The 14,633-nt window shown below is 33.6% G+C and overlaps 1 protein-coding gene across 6 annotated transcripts in view; it reads right to left on the reverse strand.

The window, feature by feature from the left end:
* The window catches only part of Qki (QKI, KH domain containing RNA binding), a 149,848-nt gene that overhangs the window by 30,490 nt on the left and 104,725 nt on the right, over nt 1-14,633 (reverse strand). The gene's annotated exons all lie outside the window — the stretch shown is intronic.

Raw genomic sequence — 14,633 nt, forward strand, 5'->3', positions numbered from 1 at the left:
AGGAAGAGAAATTTGTGTCTAGAGCTGTCATATTTTTCCCCCTCCAGAGAACTGGAACAAAATGTTTTTCCTTAAAATGTGCATATTGTACCCTGGTGAAAAAAAGAAAAAGCCTTAAGCTGAATGCCTAGATGGGAACAGGGATCAACTCATTCTCATTAAGAATTTAAGAAGCCATCAACCTTCTATATAGCTCTGCCTGTATGAGAGAAGCAAGGACTAGCTTCTTTCAAACCTGTAATTTATGAGTTTATTCAAACCTGCCAAATTGCTCTAAGTAAACGCCTCTCACATTTGAAAATTCCCATGGCAACTCATCTAGTTTGGCAGACAGGCAGACCCAAATTCAATCCTTTTATCCTGCAGCTAAACCATTACAATGGTAATTCTGCTCTGATACTCTGAAGAGACTGCTAATTACTGTACTCTGGGTCCCTGGACAGATTTCCCATTCAGATTAAAATGGCTGTGCTAGGGGCAAAGCAGCCAACATCTTTCTTTACATGCCCTCTCACATTATAGCTCCATCAGGGAGCAAGTGCATCAGTCAGATGTTTTCTAATACATCTTTTAATATACCTCACCTCTCTTGATAAAATCAAATGGAGACCAAAGCTACTCTCTCAATTATTACTATTTGGTAAATAGTAAAATTCATTAACAATCTAGTGGAAAAAACTTTAATTTCAAGATAAAATTCCTATCCTGAGTCAAGATATCTTACTATCTTATTCATTTAATCTTTAACTTACTTTTAGGTTTTTTTTTTTTTTTTTTTGGTCTTTTTCCTAAATTTTATCGGTACCAGGGATCAAATTCACAAATGCCTGCTTCCAAGGCAGGCGCTTATGCCACTGAGCTAAATCTCCAGCCCCTTACTTTTAGGTTTTAATTATAATATTTTAAATTACAACTATGAGCTAAAAGTATATGTTATTAGATAAAAGCAACTCTTTGTGAAACATGAAAAACAAACTTTAAAAAATATACAAAATATGTTTTGTGAAAGATCACTTCTTTACTATTCTGAACTTCAATGACATTGGCACGTGTAGTATTTCTTTAAAGGAAGTTAAAATTACTTTTATCTTCCTATTTTCAAATTCATAATATTCCTTGAAATCTCTAGCAACAATCTTTAAATTTCAAAATCCTCAGGAATTTGTTAGATCAATAATTTAATTTTATATTACTGATGTCTATATATGTAAATGCTTTCACAAAAGGATCAACTCTATTCTAAAAACTGATTCCACATTCAAATTCTCAAACACCTATTAAAAAATAAACATGTAGAGAAAACAGAAAGTGCAGGGTTGAAGAAGATTCTACCCACCATAAAGTAACTTTCCACAAACAGTTTCTATTTTCTGAGATTGTATCTGCTGTGTGAAAGTCTTAAATAATGAGATAATGTAAGCTACTCTTGCCTGAAATAATTTAATTTCTGTAATAAAGGTTAGTATTACTCAATTTCTTAGGTTTTCCAGTTTTGTATTCTTTCTTTCTCTCCTACAGAACTATCTTTTACCTGGATTCCCATAGGAAGTAAGAACCATTAATGAAAAAAGCATATTTAGGTGTATATCCCTCATCTCCATTTCTTTAGTCTTCAAATCGGGAACAAACAGTCCCTCCAGCCCATTGTCTTTGTGTTTTTTAGATCCCTTCCAAGAAGATGAGAAAAGATCAAAAGTTATGTGTCCATATAAAGTTCTTGCTAAGAAATAGTATTCATTAATATTTGCAACTAAATTGAGTGAGAATCAACTGAAGGAGTGACGGTATCTGGTAAATGAATTAAACTTATTTTTACACATGATGATAATGGTTAGCAACATTAATGAACAGCTTCATAAATTTCTTGCCTATTATTCCACTGTAAGCAAAACCCTATACTGAGGAAACAGTGGACTAGCATACCATAGGCTGGCAAGAAAACCACTTTTTTTAAGTCTAGTGTCTCATGTGATCAGTAAACATACTTAGAAATGATATGGGTCAATGCTGCAGTTGCATATGCACGCCATATAACATAAACAAAAGTGGAGCAAAGAGGGAACATGGACCTTTGTACTTCCACTAATACGTATTACCTTTGTAAAGATACATGTTACAAGTTCCTCTAAGGCTTGCATACTGCTTGGTACTATCACTGTAGAAAATGTGCTATATAAAATAACTATTATTTTATAAGACAATATAACTATTATTTTGTAAGACAATATAAAGACCTCAAAATTAAAACAAGGGGAAAACTGTTACAATATGAAACAAAATGTAAAACCTTTTAATAATGCCAAGCTCTGTTCATTTAGGACAGTGGTGGCAAACCTGTGGTACGTGCATTGTTTTCTTTTAGAAGATGTGAATGTATAAGCTTTTTTTTTCCCCCCCTAAACTAAAATCTCAGAATTCAAGTTAAACTGCAGTGTTGCTACTCTGCAGTATAAAAAAGTTGAGTTTTGGTTTGCAGTTTGGGCACTGCCTCTAAAAGACTCCCCATCACTGGACTGTGTAAATTACAAACACATATGTGTGCACATGTATTTCAAATTCATTTACCCTTTAAGTCCCATCAAGGAGAACACCACTGTGAATCAGCTTTACAAATCTATACTAGTGTTACAAATAGCTGAGTAAGAAATATAGGCAGTCAGACAGGGCTGAGCCCTCAAAGGAACCAGTCAGTGCAGAAGACCATATCCTTGGCAACTATGGAGGAGACAAATACCTCCTGCTGTGGGCAATATCTCAAGACAAAAGGCAAAACAAATACACCCACATTCTAAGGATAGTCTCACCCTGAGGAAGTCAGAAGTTACCATCCCAACACCCTACAGGAAGAGGCTGATGTTAATCATGTACACTTGCTATGTGACTCCCTTCCCCAATTGTTTCTGATTTAATCAATTTTACCTGAGCAATTAATCTTATCGGTTAACCATAGTTCTGTCCCATCTTATGCCCATCTTGCAAATTCCCAGGTTTTCCTACCTCAGACGGTCTCACCTTGTGGTTTTACTCTATAAAAGTCCCTAGAAAAGACAGAGCCCTTGGTAACCCGCTTGGGAACCTTTCTGTCTCTCAGAAAGCTTTCTTTTTCTGAATATATTCTGCTCCTAACCTCTGTTGTTCCTAAAATTCATTGTTTAATATTAGAGAACATGAACTTGTAATGGGACATCTAGTAGATTAGGTGTCTGGTTCTCCTTTATCACTATGACTGACAAAAACTAAGAAAGAATGTAACTGAAAAAAATTAGGAAAAAATAGGTAAGGACAGGAGAAGATCTAAACATTTATAACCATCTTCATGTAAATGACATTCATAGAATACACACTCTATACTACTGCAGAATACATATCCACATACATTTAAGTTTATATGGGATGGTTATCAAAACAGATCACAAACTGGACTACAACGAAATTAGGTCCAGGGGAGGGGGCGAAGCTCAATGGTACAGAGTTTCACTAAGTTCTAAGTTTACTCCTTACTGGGGGGGGGGGGCACGCACCCAGGGCAGGCTGTGCTTAGGTAGATTCAAACAGACTAAAATCATATACAATACATTCCCTGAGTATAACAGGAATTAGAAACGTTTAAGAGTAAGAAAAAAGACAAAGACTCAAATGCTTGAAAACATTTGGAAACACCTCATTGTCAAAAAAGAAGTCCAGTAAATCTGAAAATATCTTGAACTCAATAATGACAATAAAACATACCCAGTATTTGTGGAACACAAATACATTATTCAGAATCTACCAAAAAAAGGTCTCAAATTCTTCATCTACCTTTATAAAGCCCCCATATAAAACTAAACTCAAATGAAGTAGAAACATAAAAGCAAAAATCAGTGAAACAGAAAAAGAACAGGGAAATATCAGCAAAAGTACGCACTCAGAAAAGACTAAAAAAAAAAAAAAAATGACAAACTTCTCAAGATAAAGCAACAAATAAAAATCACTAATTACTGACGTCATGAATGAAAGGGCACTATTACATACCCTATAGATTTTATGAAGATTAAAAAAGGAATAGTATAAACTTCATCACAAAAATTTCATGAACTCAGACAAGAAAAATAAGGAAAATGAATAGTTCTATAGTAAACAAATTTCCTTTTTATTTAAAAACTTGCTCACACAAAAACATAAAAAAACCAAAAACAAAAAGCAAGCCATAAGTGGAAAAAAAGTATTTGCCTGACAAAAAATTTCTAAACTACATATTATGAAATTTTATACATTGAGTAAAAAGACAAGTCAATATAAAATTTAAACAGAGACACACAACTGTCTTATCAATGAAACAAATATCAGTAACAATTACAAGTATATCAATAAAATTACAAGTAGTTTTAACAAAAGCCTGTTACAAAAGTCAAAATAATTTGGAAGTTTACAACATACTACAATATCAATATAGCAAAAATAAATGAAAATGAAAACACCTAACAGAAAAATGTTAATGCACATGCTTTTTTAAATATATGCTGATTTGAAAAGCATTATGTAAAGATGAATTTATTTTTTCATTACTCACTGAATTTTGTGTTTCTACAAATAAATATATTACTACTAAGTCTACAAGAACTTTTACTCAAAAAGGCTAAAATATCAGTATATTTTAAAGGGCCTATGAAAGGGGTATGAGAATTATGATGTGAAAAAAAGCAAGAACCAAAAAATCTTTTGAAGTTTTGTAATTTAAAAAAGCCAAAAATAAGTTCAACACAAACATGTAAAGTGTTTTATTCTGCTTGTGTATAAAATTAATACCACTAATCTAATAACACAGAGAAATACCATTTGAATTTATATGGGTTGTATTACTGTATCAAAATTTGTAGAAAAGAAGCTAAAGGCACCATTTTGCAATAATGCCTACCAGCCAGCAAAAAAAAAAAAAAAAAAAAAAAAAAAAAAAAAAAAATCAAAATACAGTCCTTAGTATTTTGCAAGAACTTTCATGTTAAAAAAAAAAAAATCAAAAAATTTGTTTTTCTATTCAATTAACCTGCATAACAAGCCATTTAAGTAAAACCAGAAATCATAATCCTCAATAATCCCAGATAGTTAATTTTCTTATAGAATGTACTTTAAATAAGGGTAGTTCTATATCCAACTTTAACCTAATGTGTTATTTCTTCCAATGTATAATTTATTGCTCTATCTTTGAACTTCTACCACCTTGAAGGTTTCTTCATAATCAATTTAGTACTTGTACCTACTGTATTCTAGCCGCTCAAAATTCTTTCTCCAAGAGCTGAGGGTACAGTTGAGTGATAAGAACTTTTGCATATCATGCACAAGGCTGAGTTCCATCCTCAGTGCTGGAGGAAAACAAAAAAATTCTTTCTCTAATTCCAAGATCAATTTGAGGAAGAAAGATGTGTGTTAAGTATTACTTTATAGTTACACGAAACTACCAAAAAAAAAAAAAAATCACGGAACTGTTTCATCAACATTCTGTACTCCAACTTCTATTTATAATTAACAGAATCTTTTTTCACTACACAAAAAAGCTTAAAAGCAAATAGCTCATTCTTATCCCACTTTCAGGGGAGACAATGTGGTATCTGAAATGGCAAGTTACTAAGAGTCTTTAATTTGGCTTGCACTTAAATATCACTAGTTTATGGGAAGGTGAGCAGCAAGGAGTAAAATGAAAAAGAGGAAACTGTTTCAACTAAGGAAGTAGGGGAGTTACGCTAAATCTTTCAGAGCTTTCAATGACAAACAGTCTGCTATGTGTTTAAGATATAACTGGAGGTAAATCACAATGAGCAACTGGATTCCACTAAGGATTATCCTAGCTCCAAAAAGTTAACAAAACTGCGAAACTGTTGTGAGTCCTTTCTTTAAGTAAATATAACTTAAATTTTCACACAACATACCACTATAAATACAACAGTATGTCAAACACTTCAGGAATCTGGAGTAGGTTAAGTTTGGGTTTATGGAAATAAGATTTAAATAACTGGGTTGACTGCACTTATAAACGAAGAAAATAACTGTATATATTTGAAGGAAACAGAAACTTGTCCGATAAAAGCATTTACATATAACAAGTTAAATAACTCTGGTCTAGTAATTTGCATGGCTTATTTTGTGATTTGGGAAACAAAAGAGAACAAAGTAAATTGATTATCAAAATCAAAAGAACATGTGAAATAAAAATTTTTGAAGAATAAACAAGTCCTCTATAAATTAAATGCTGTATGAGCATCTCAAAACCCTTTTTATTTTACAAAGTGAAATTAGAATAAGGAACTGTTTTCTAAAAAAAAAAACAAACAAACAAACAAACAAAAAAATTTAAATTACTCCAATAATGCAGTTTGAATATTTGTTGGTAAAAAGGCGAAACTCAATTTTATAAGGTTCTTTGAAAACAAAATCTGAACTGATTTACTAGTTCTATGTTCATTTATGGAAATCATCATACACATAATCTAATCTTCAACATTAGAAAAATTAGAACATTACAAGAAGTGCACCCTTTCTCACTTTTATGAACCTTAAAAAAAAAAATCAGTAAAGAAATACAAAACTAGGTATTTATTCTATTTAACTATTTACAAGGTTTAATAAAGCAATCTACCCCTCCTCTTTTTATGCCTTATCACCATGCTTTTCAAGTCAGAACTGAATCTTTTAACAAGATGAGTACAAAAACTTTTTCCAAAACACTTTATTTCAATGGCAAGGCAAGAAACACTTACGGTAATTCTGGGCTTGCCCTGAAAATCCAATCTTTAAATGGTTAGAAAAAATAAGAAACCAAGGACTATCATCAGTTTCAAAAATAAAATTTTTGTACTACAAAAATATCACCAACTTCTTACTGTAAAACTGTTCTAAAATAACAAATAGCTATTTCAGTAAACGGCTTTTTTAAAAAAGCCATTATGACTATTAGAAAAGCAGACTAATGTTTCACAAAAGCAAAGACTTTATTTTATGTATGTATGTGTGTATGTATGTATGTATTTGTTTTGAAACAAGGTCTCGTTATGTAATTCGGGCTGGCCTTGAACTGAGAAATTCTCGTCTTAAGACTCTTCAGTGCTGGGATTATAGGCACACAGCGCCACACCTGGCTACAAAAGCAAATTTAAAAACTTAATACCCGTGGTCTGAGATTTCTGAGCTACAAGTATTTTCATAAAATACTGTATATTGACAGACATTTTCTGAAACACACCTTAGAAATTTTAATGCAAAAAGTATTAAAATTTAAAATGCACTTACCCTCTGATTTAATAATTTTACTTTGAGATTTATCCTAAGTATGCACACACAAGTTAATTAATTGTGTGGGCCAAATTCATACTGAATCATTTCACATATGAGAAATGTGTTCTGAGGGACACTGTGCTGTGGATGATTGAGGCTCTACTACAAGATAAAATTAGTGAAGGAGAAAAGGTGGAAAATACATAAAAATAAGGTTCAATAAGCACTTTTTATATAAATAATGATTGTTTTAGGCATGAAAAATACTAGTCCCTTTTTCTCTTTACCATTCTTTTTAGAGGCTGGGACAATTAAAATTAAGCTTGCTACTCTGTTAATTAAAAAAAAAAAAAAAAAAAAGACTATTCAAGTTTTGAAGAAGCAACCAAATCTAACAGTTGGCCTCCCGTTATCAATCTGTATGATAAATGAACAATCTTCAGCAACACAACTAAATCACTCCTCCCTGAACAGGTCTTTATTTCCAAAAGTACTCTTCATTTTCCTCTATTTCACGGTGGTTCTACATTGCCTTGCTTAGTTGAACTGCTAGATGGTGAAGCATTCTAGGCTCAGATCTCAGAGTTTTCTTTTTTATCAACAACCTCCATCCAACTTCTTTTTCTTCTTTTATCTTTTTAATTTTCCTGCAGTGCTGTAGATCAAAGCTAGGTAGGGCTCCTACATGGCAGATAAGCACTCAACACTGAAGTACACCTCCAGCTCCTATATTCAATTTCTTGATGATACATCCAAACTCAATGCTCTGAAAGCTTTTATTTGATGGCTCAAACTTTTCTCTTTTTTTTTCTTTCTTTATTTTCTTGTACTGGGGATTGAACTCATGACTGCGCCCTTGCAAGGCAGGTGCTTATGCTGCTGAGCTAAATTCCTGGTCCTCCATCTTTTCTATAGCTCCATGTTCCCACCTTAATTCCTGTTATAATCATATTTCCCTCAATATATGGTATCTCAAGTCTTCCATCTGTTGATTTTTCTCCCAAACATACATTCTCTGTAACAGTATAAATAAGACAACTTCAATTACTTGAAGTTATCACATATATCACACTCCAATCAAGAAAATTCCTGTTAGCCTCACCTCCAAAATAAGTCTGTAATCCAATTCTCTGAAACTACAACTCCAGTTAAAGTAACTTTCGTATCTAACTCAAACTATAAATGCTTTGCTCACTGGCACTCTGTTTTCACCACTGTCTTCAAAGCTAATTCTTAGTCCAGCAGCCAGAATGATCCTTTGAAAAGCAAGCTGGACTATGTCTTCAATCTCAGGCTAACATCAAGTCTTTTTATCATGGCTAAAGGTGTCTGCCATTTGACCTTCAGTCCTCCAGTCTGCTGGCTAAGCTCCTAGCTAGCTAGATCTCCTGGTATTCGTCAAACATTTCTCTGGCACAATGCACTTTCTATTCTGCTTAGAAAACTCCTCAAATAGCCAAATAATTGCATCAGAATTCACTTGTCTTTTTCTCACTGTCATATTCTCAGAGTTTTTTAAACTCATCATTTAATAAACTATTATTTCACCAGTCCATAATTCTCCATCCCCTTACTCAGTTTTATTTTTCTTTGCAGCATTTTATTACAACTCTGTATGGTTTACATCTGTGTATTTATTTACATTAGTGATCCAGCTCCAAAGATAAGCTTCATGATGGCTGGTAACCATTGGTCGGCTTTATCCTTCAAAAGCTTGCAGTAAATTTTGTTGAGTGAACTTTATTTAAAGGCCTATGAGTAAGAAGATGACTAAAGTTTTAAGATACTCAAATACACAATTTCTCAATCTATGGATATGGTGTGAAATGTGGGCACACGTAAGTGTGTGCTTCTAGGATCAGTGGGATATGAAAAATGAAGCCTGAAAAGTAAGCTATGGAAAATCTGGAAGGAGGCTGTAGGCCATCTTAAAGAGTTTTGTATTCTGAAGAGTCAGAAAGTCACTGACAGGTTTTTAAGTAGCTAAAGGAATTGGAAATGTAAGCATGAGTTTAGAGAACTCAAGACTAGAAAAAGAAATCTGAACCACGAACATCTAAGAAAAATGTGGCTGGTGCTACAATAAAGAAAATGAGTGAAAGAATTTTGAGTACCCATGAGAGATGTAGAAAGTAACTAGATTGAACTTTTCTTTTCTTTTTTTGTCCCAGGGATCTAACTCACGCTTTTCAGTGACCTTTGGATTTTTCTGAACCATGACTACTACTGAAACTTCACACTGCAGTTAAGAGAATACTGGAGAGATAAGAAAGGAGTAACTGACAATTCCAAATCCCGCAGATCCATAATTTGTATCAATCCCACATGTTCCTAAGTACCTACTATGGAAATGTTCACAAGAGCAAATTCTGAGCATTTTTAGTTAAACTTCATTGAGTTGGGGCTTTGGTTCTTCCCATAGTTCTCAATTCAATATAAAGACATTATAAATAATACATTTCAAAATAATTACTCGTCTCTGTATCAGTCTCATAGCAAGAAAAACAACAGAACTAGTCAAATTCATCTTGATAATTTCTATAGGAATATCAAGATTGTAATTCAAATATATTTGCTTTTGAAAATAAATATTTCAGTAATAATAAAAAATCTCATTTTTAACTGGCCCCTGCCAATTTACTAAACACAGTAAAATCATTAGCAACGAACTGCCATTTCCACATATTTTCTCCAATTTTGAATAAATACACTCAACTCCAGAAAGCTAGCTCTCAAAAACAATGTATTCTTCATCACAACCATTGTTACTGATTTGACTAAAAACCCATCACTTGATATTTCACAAAAATCAATTATCTGGATACATTTCAACAGTGGAGATAAAGCAAACTTTTATAGTTTGTATTTTTAATACTCTCAAAGCCCATGTGTTAAAGTCTTAGTTTCTGGGCTGTACTGAAAGGTGATACAGCCTTTCAGAGGTGGGATCTAGTTGGAGGTCTTTAGGTCATGGAGCAATGCCCTTAAAGGGTAACTCCACCCTCACCCACTGTCTTTTGTTTTTTGCCCATGCAGTCAGCTGTTTTGCTTTGCCATGAACTTCTGCAATTATGTGCCTCATGTACCACAGGCTGAAAAGCGCAACAGGCCAACCACTGAGGGACTAAGACCTCCATTAACTATGAACCTTAAAACAAACCTTTTCTCTTATTAGCTCAGGTACCTGTTACAGTGACAGCTAAGTAAGACAGAAAATTAATACTGAGAAGTGGAGTTATTGCAGTAACTTCATATGACTCACTATGTGGAAAAGTTTCAGACAGCAAACTAGAAAAAGCCTATAATTAAAATGGTATAAACAGATCTTAACAGGCAATTCTGATGAGGACTCAGAAGACCAGAACACTGATAGAAATGTGGACAGTAAAGGTGATGATGATGACAAGGTTTCAGCTAGAAATGAGGATTCTATTGGAAACCAGACTATTGGATTACCTGTATTACATTGGAGGTGGGGAAAAAGGGGGGATTATAGTTTTTCCATGCCTTGAGTCTCTGTGAAAGGCTTTGATTAAAAGTCACAGATGAGTGATGGTGAATTTTCAATGATAACAAACAGCAGGTTGCAGCATGCACGCCATAGGCTTGCTACAACTAGAGTAGTTTATCTGGTGGAGGAAAGAAACTTCAGGATGCCAAAGCATATAAGCTGCAGCATGAATGTTACTTCTGCTTTTGAGCAAACTTATAGTGTTCCATCGTGAGCAAAACAGAGCAGAGCAGAAGTACTTAAAAATTTGCACCTCGGTTAGGAAAGGATGACATATAACTCCCTAACAAGGAGGAGGTAAGAATGTTTTCCATTAGAATTAAGATTTACTTAAGAAACAAGGTGAAAATGGTTTAATATTTTCAGTCCAGGTCATTCTAATGATTCAGAAAATCTAAGAGTTTAAAATGGTTGCAACAACACACTCTAAAAAATTAAGCAGTGTAAAATAGGTGGGAAATATTAACAAAATTATGATTTCCAGTAGCTTTCTCCTTCCTTTTTCCTGGACAACCCTTTTTATGCATTAGTGTATATCTGTAATATATAATGAGTATTCAGTCTTGGGAAGCTGGTATATCTACATATCACATCTTAATTGTATCTCCCTTTCCCATCCCCAACCTTCATCTCTAGATCCCGGTCTGCAAAACATCTCATTGTTTCCTACTATCTTTTATTTTGCTCTTCAAGTTACTTGTATTTTTGGTTTATCATACAAAAGAAACCATTTTCTTTATCTATCATCTATTAATGACCACACAGGCCATTTCCAAGATGGAGCTATAATGAACTGTGCTGCTTTACCATGGGTATATATGTGCTACTGTCTTAACTCAAGAAGACATACAGAATAACTAGTTTGAAAAAATTTCTAATTAAATTTTGAAGACCTTCCATCCTGATTTCCATAGTAGCTACATTACATAGGAAACAAACAATTCCCCAATCATAATGATTTGATCTAACAAATATGTATATCATCTTCACACTCTCTTGCGTCATAGGAGACAGAATGGCTGTGCTCTGCACTGTCACTCAGGGACCCAGGCTGGGTGACTCTCTACTATTTTATTGCTTTACCAGCTGGAGTGGAAGTTTCTTCAGGTGCCAAGGTATAGAAAAAAATACCCGGAAGCCCCTGCATTGCTTACTAAGTGTTTTAGACTGGAAATAATACTATTAAACTGCAAGGAAATGGGGAAGGGTAATACCTCTACATGCCTGGCAAAAGGGTACAATTTTTAAATAAGCATGAAAAGTCTCTACCATATTAAATACACAAAATTTGAAACACAGTTTTTCTTAATTGCCAGGAAATGATTCACAACTTTCTCAATATACAGTCCTCAACTGCAAGCATTATTTGTTTTTCTTCATTGCGTGGGGTGATGGAGGGTTCCTGGAGCAGGAATCCTCAAATTGTACTACATAATTCCTTTGGCCCAAGAACTCAGAGAGATGGAGTCTTAGGAGTTCATAAAGGCCTCTGAAATTAAGGCAAACTGTAGATTTGTCTATTATTGTGGGTAAAGAGAGTTTTCATGACGCTTACGAAAGCCCACCCTAAAGCTGAGGATCACCGCTGTTGTTCTTTCATCATAAACATACTGTTTTCACCTTGATTCTTCTGTTTGTTAATGCTATTTTTTCTTCTCATACCCAATGCTTGAAATTCCAATTCATCACAAAAATCTTCTCCCTTTGGTTTCCACATCTAATCAGAAAAACTGGAAAGTTCTGAGAATCTCTTCCATTTCTTTTTTCACCCCACACTGCCATTCTCTTACCTCATAACTTTGCTCTCTAAACTAATTCTTTATTGCCAGTAAAAATTCTCTTAAATTATACTTTATTCTGCATCTTCTCCAAAAAGATTAAACTTTCACAGAAAAAAGTTCACTTTTGATGAACATGAAAAGCATTAATTCTGTCACAACATACATCCCATAAGATTTCTCATATTCATATAATCAAGAAAGCTCAATTGTGACTCTCTGAACACTCTATAATCAAACATTACTGTACCTTTCTTCCTAAACTTTTGAAACTTAATTCATCCTTTTCCACCATTTTAGGTAATATTTAAAGCAAAAAGTATTACCACATGACAGAACACTTGACCTATGTAATAAACATTTATAATTTTATTTACATAGCAATGTACACTTCCATTTGATTGTTTAAAGTTTTAAAAGAAACAGAAAATAACCATAGAGGTGAGGCAGAAGTGGTTTTCCATAAAAATAAGAGAACTCATCAAGGCCAATAATGCAGGTACAAACGAAAGGAGACAAGAAGGTAGTAGTAATCTGCCCAAATTTTAAAGAGAACAGAAAGTAAGAATCTGGGCTGTATAATACAGTGAATGCATTCATGGTTTCAGAAACACAGGGGAATTTATAAGAATATCATGACAACCTACAGACACTTTGAAATACTCAAAGTCTTGTCTTCTAGCTACTTTTAAATATATAATAAACTACTATTAACTATGGTCACTAGAACTTACTCCTTCACTCTAACTGTAATTCTGTATCTGCCCATCAATCTCTTTGTATCATACTTCCCTTCATGTTCTCATTCCCAGTATTTTAGTGGCCCTTATTTTACTTTCCGTATCTATGAGATTAAATCTTTTTTTTTTTTTTTTTTTTTTTTAAACTAGGGACTGAATTCAAGACCTTCCCACTGAGCCACATCTCCCAAGCCCTTTTTTCTTTTTAATTTGATACAGGATCTTGCTAAATCCCTAAATTGTTTAGGCTTGGCTCAATTTGAGAAAGCTTCTGCCTTAGCCTCTCTTAGTGCCAGGATTATAGGTCTATACTTCCAGGCTCCACTCATTTATTTTTAGCTTTTGGGTATGAGTAACTTTCATTTTTTAAGTATCAACAGTAACAGTTAGTATAATATGATTTAAATATTTCTGGATATACAGTAAAACCTTGGATTGTGAGTAGCTTGTTCTGGAAGTGTTCACAAGACAAGCAAACATTTCTAATATATTTTAATTCTCTAAGTGAATGATGTATGTAATATTAGTATGTGACACTAAAAATTCGTAAGATCAAAACTGAGCCAGTCAACTGTTCTTCCTACCCCTACTCCACCCCCAGGGATTGTGGGTGATCATCTCTCAGCAGCAAGAACTTATGGAGATCTCACCTGCAGAGGAAAAAAAAGAAAAAGGCAGTGCAATCTCTTACTTCAGATGAAATTAGGGAGATGTATAAAATGCGGGAAACCAAAATTTTGTAGACAAGCACCACCTGAATAAGGCTATATAGTAGTGTGATCAATCTGCAGTGTCATTTTCAGGAAATTCTCAAAAGGAAGTAAAACGAAGTATCACTGGATAGGTTCTTTGTTAAAGTTGTACAAAAAGAAAGATTTCATAGAGCTAATCAACAGCACTGATTCTGCTAGTGATGGTGAAAGCTAACCCTTCTTTCTGTTAGATCTCTCACATCAACCACAAAAATTTTCCAAGATTAAGGGGCTGATAATTTTTCTTTGTATTTTGTATTCCATATGAGTATTCTGGGGTTGTGGAATGAATCATCTGAGTTTCTATAATTTCTTATGGAAAACTTAGGCTTTAATATACAAATGCTTTGGATAATAAGCATGTCCCTGGAATGAATGATGTTCACAAACCAAGGTTTTGTTATATTTAGTAATATAAATCTACTGTTTACAAAATTTTCATCTTTTATAAAGGATTTAAGAATGTATCAAGAAAAAGGAATAAAACTACATGATGTACCACTGCACAAACACAGATTTCACTTTTACACTAGTCTGTGTATTTACACTCTTATATGACAGACATGAAATTCTTTTCTCCCAAGGAATTAGTTTTGTCAAGTTAACG

This window comes from Cavia porcellus, unplaced genomic scaffold (assembly GCF_034190915.1).
Source record: "Cavia porcellus strain 051 isolate PalLab524CR breed Dunkin Hartley unplaced genomic scaffold, mCavPor4.1 scaffold_22, whole genome shotgun sequence".
NCBI lineage: Eukaryota > Metazoa > Chordata > Mammalia > Rodentia > Caviidae > Cavia > Cavia porcellus.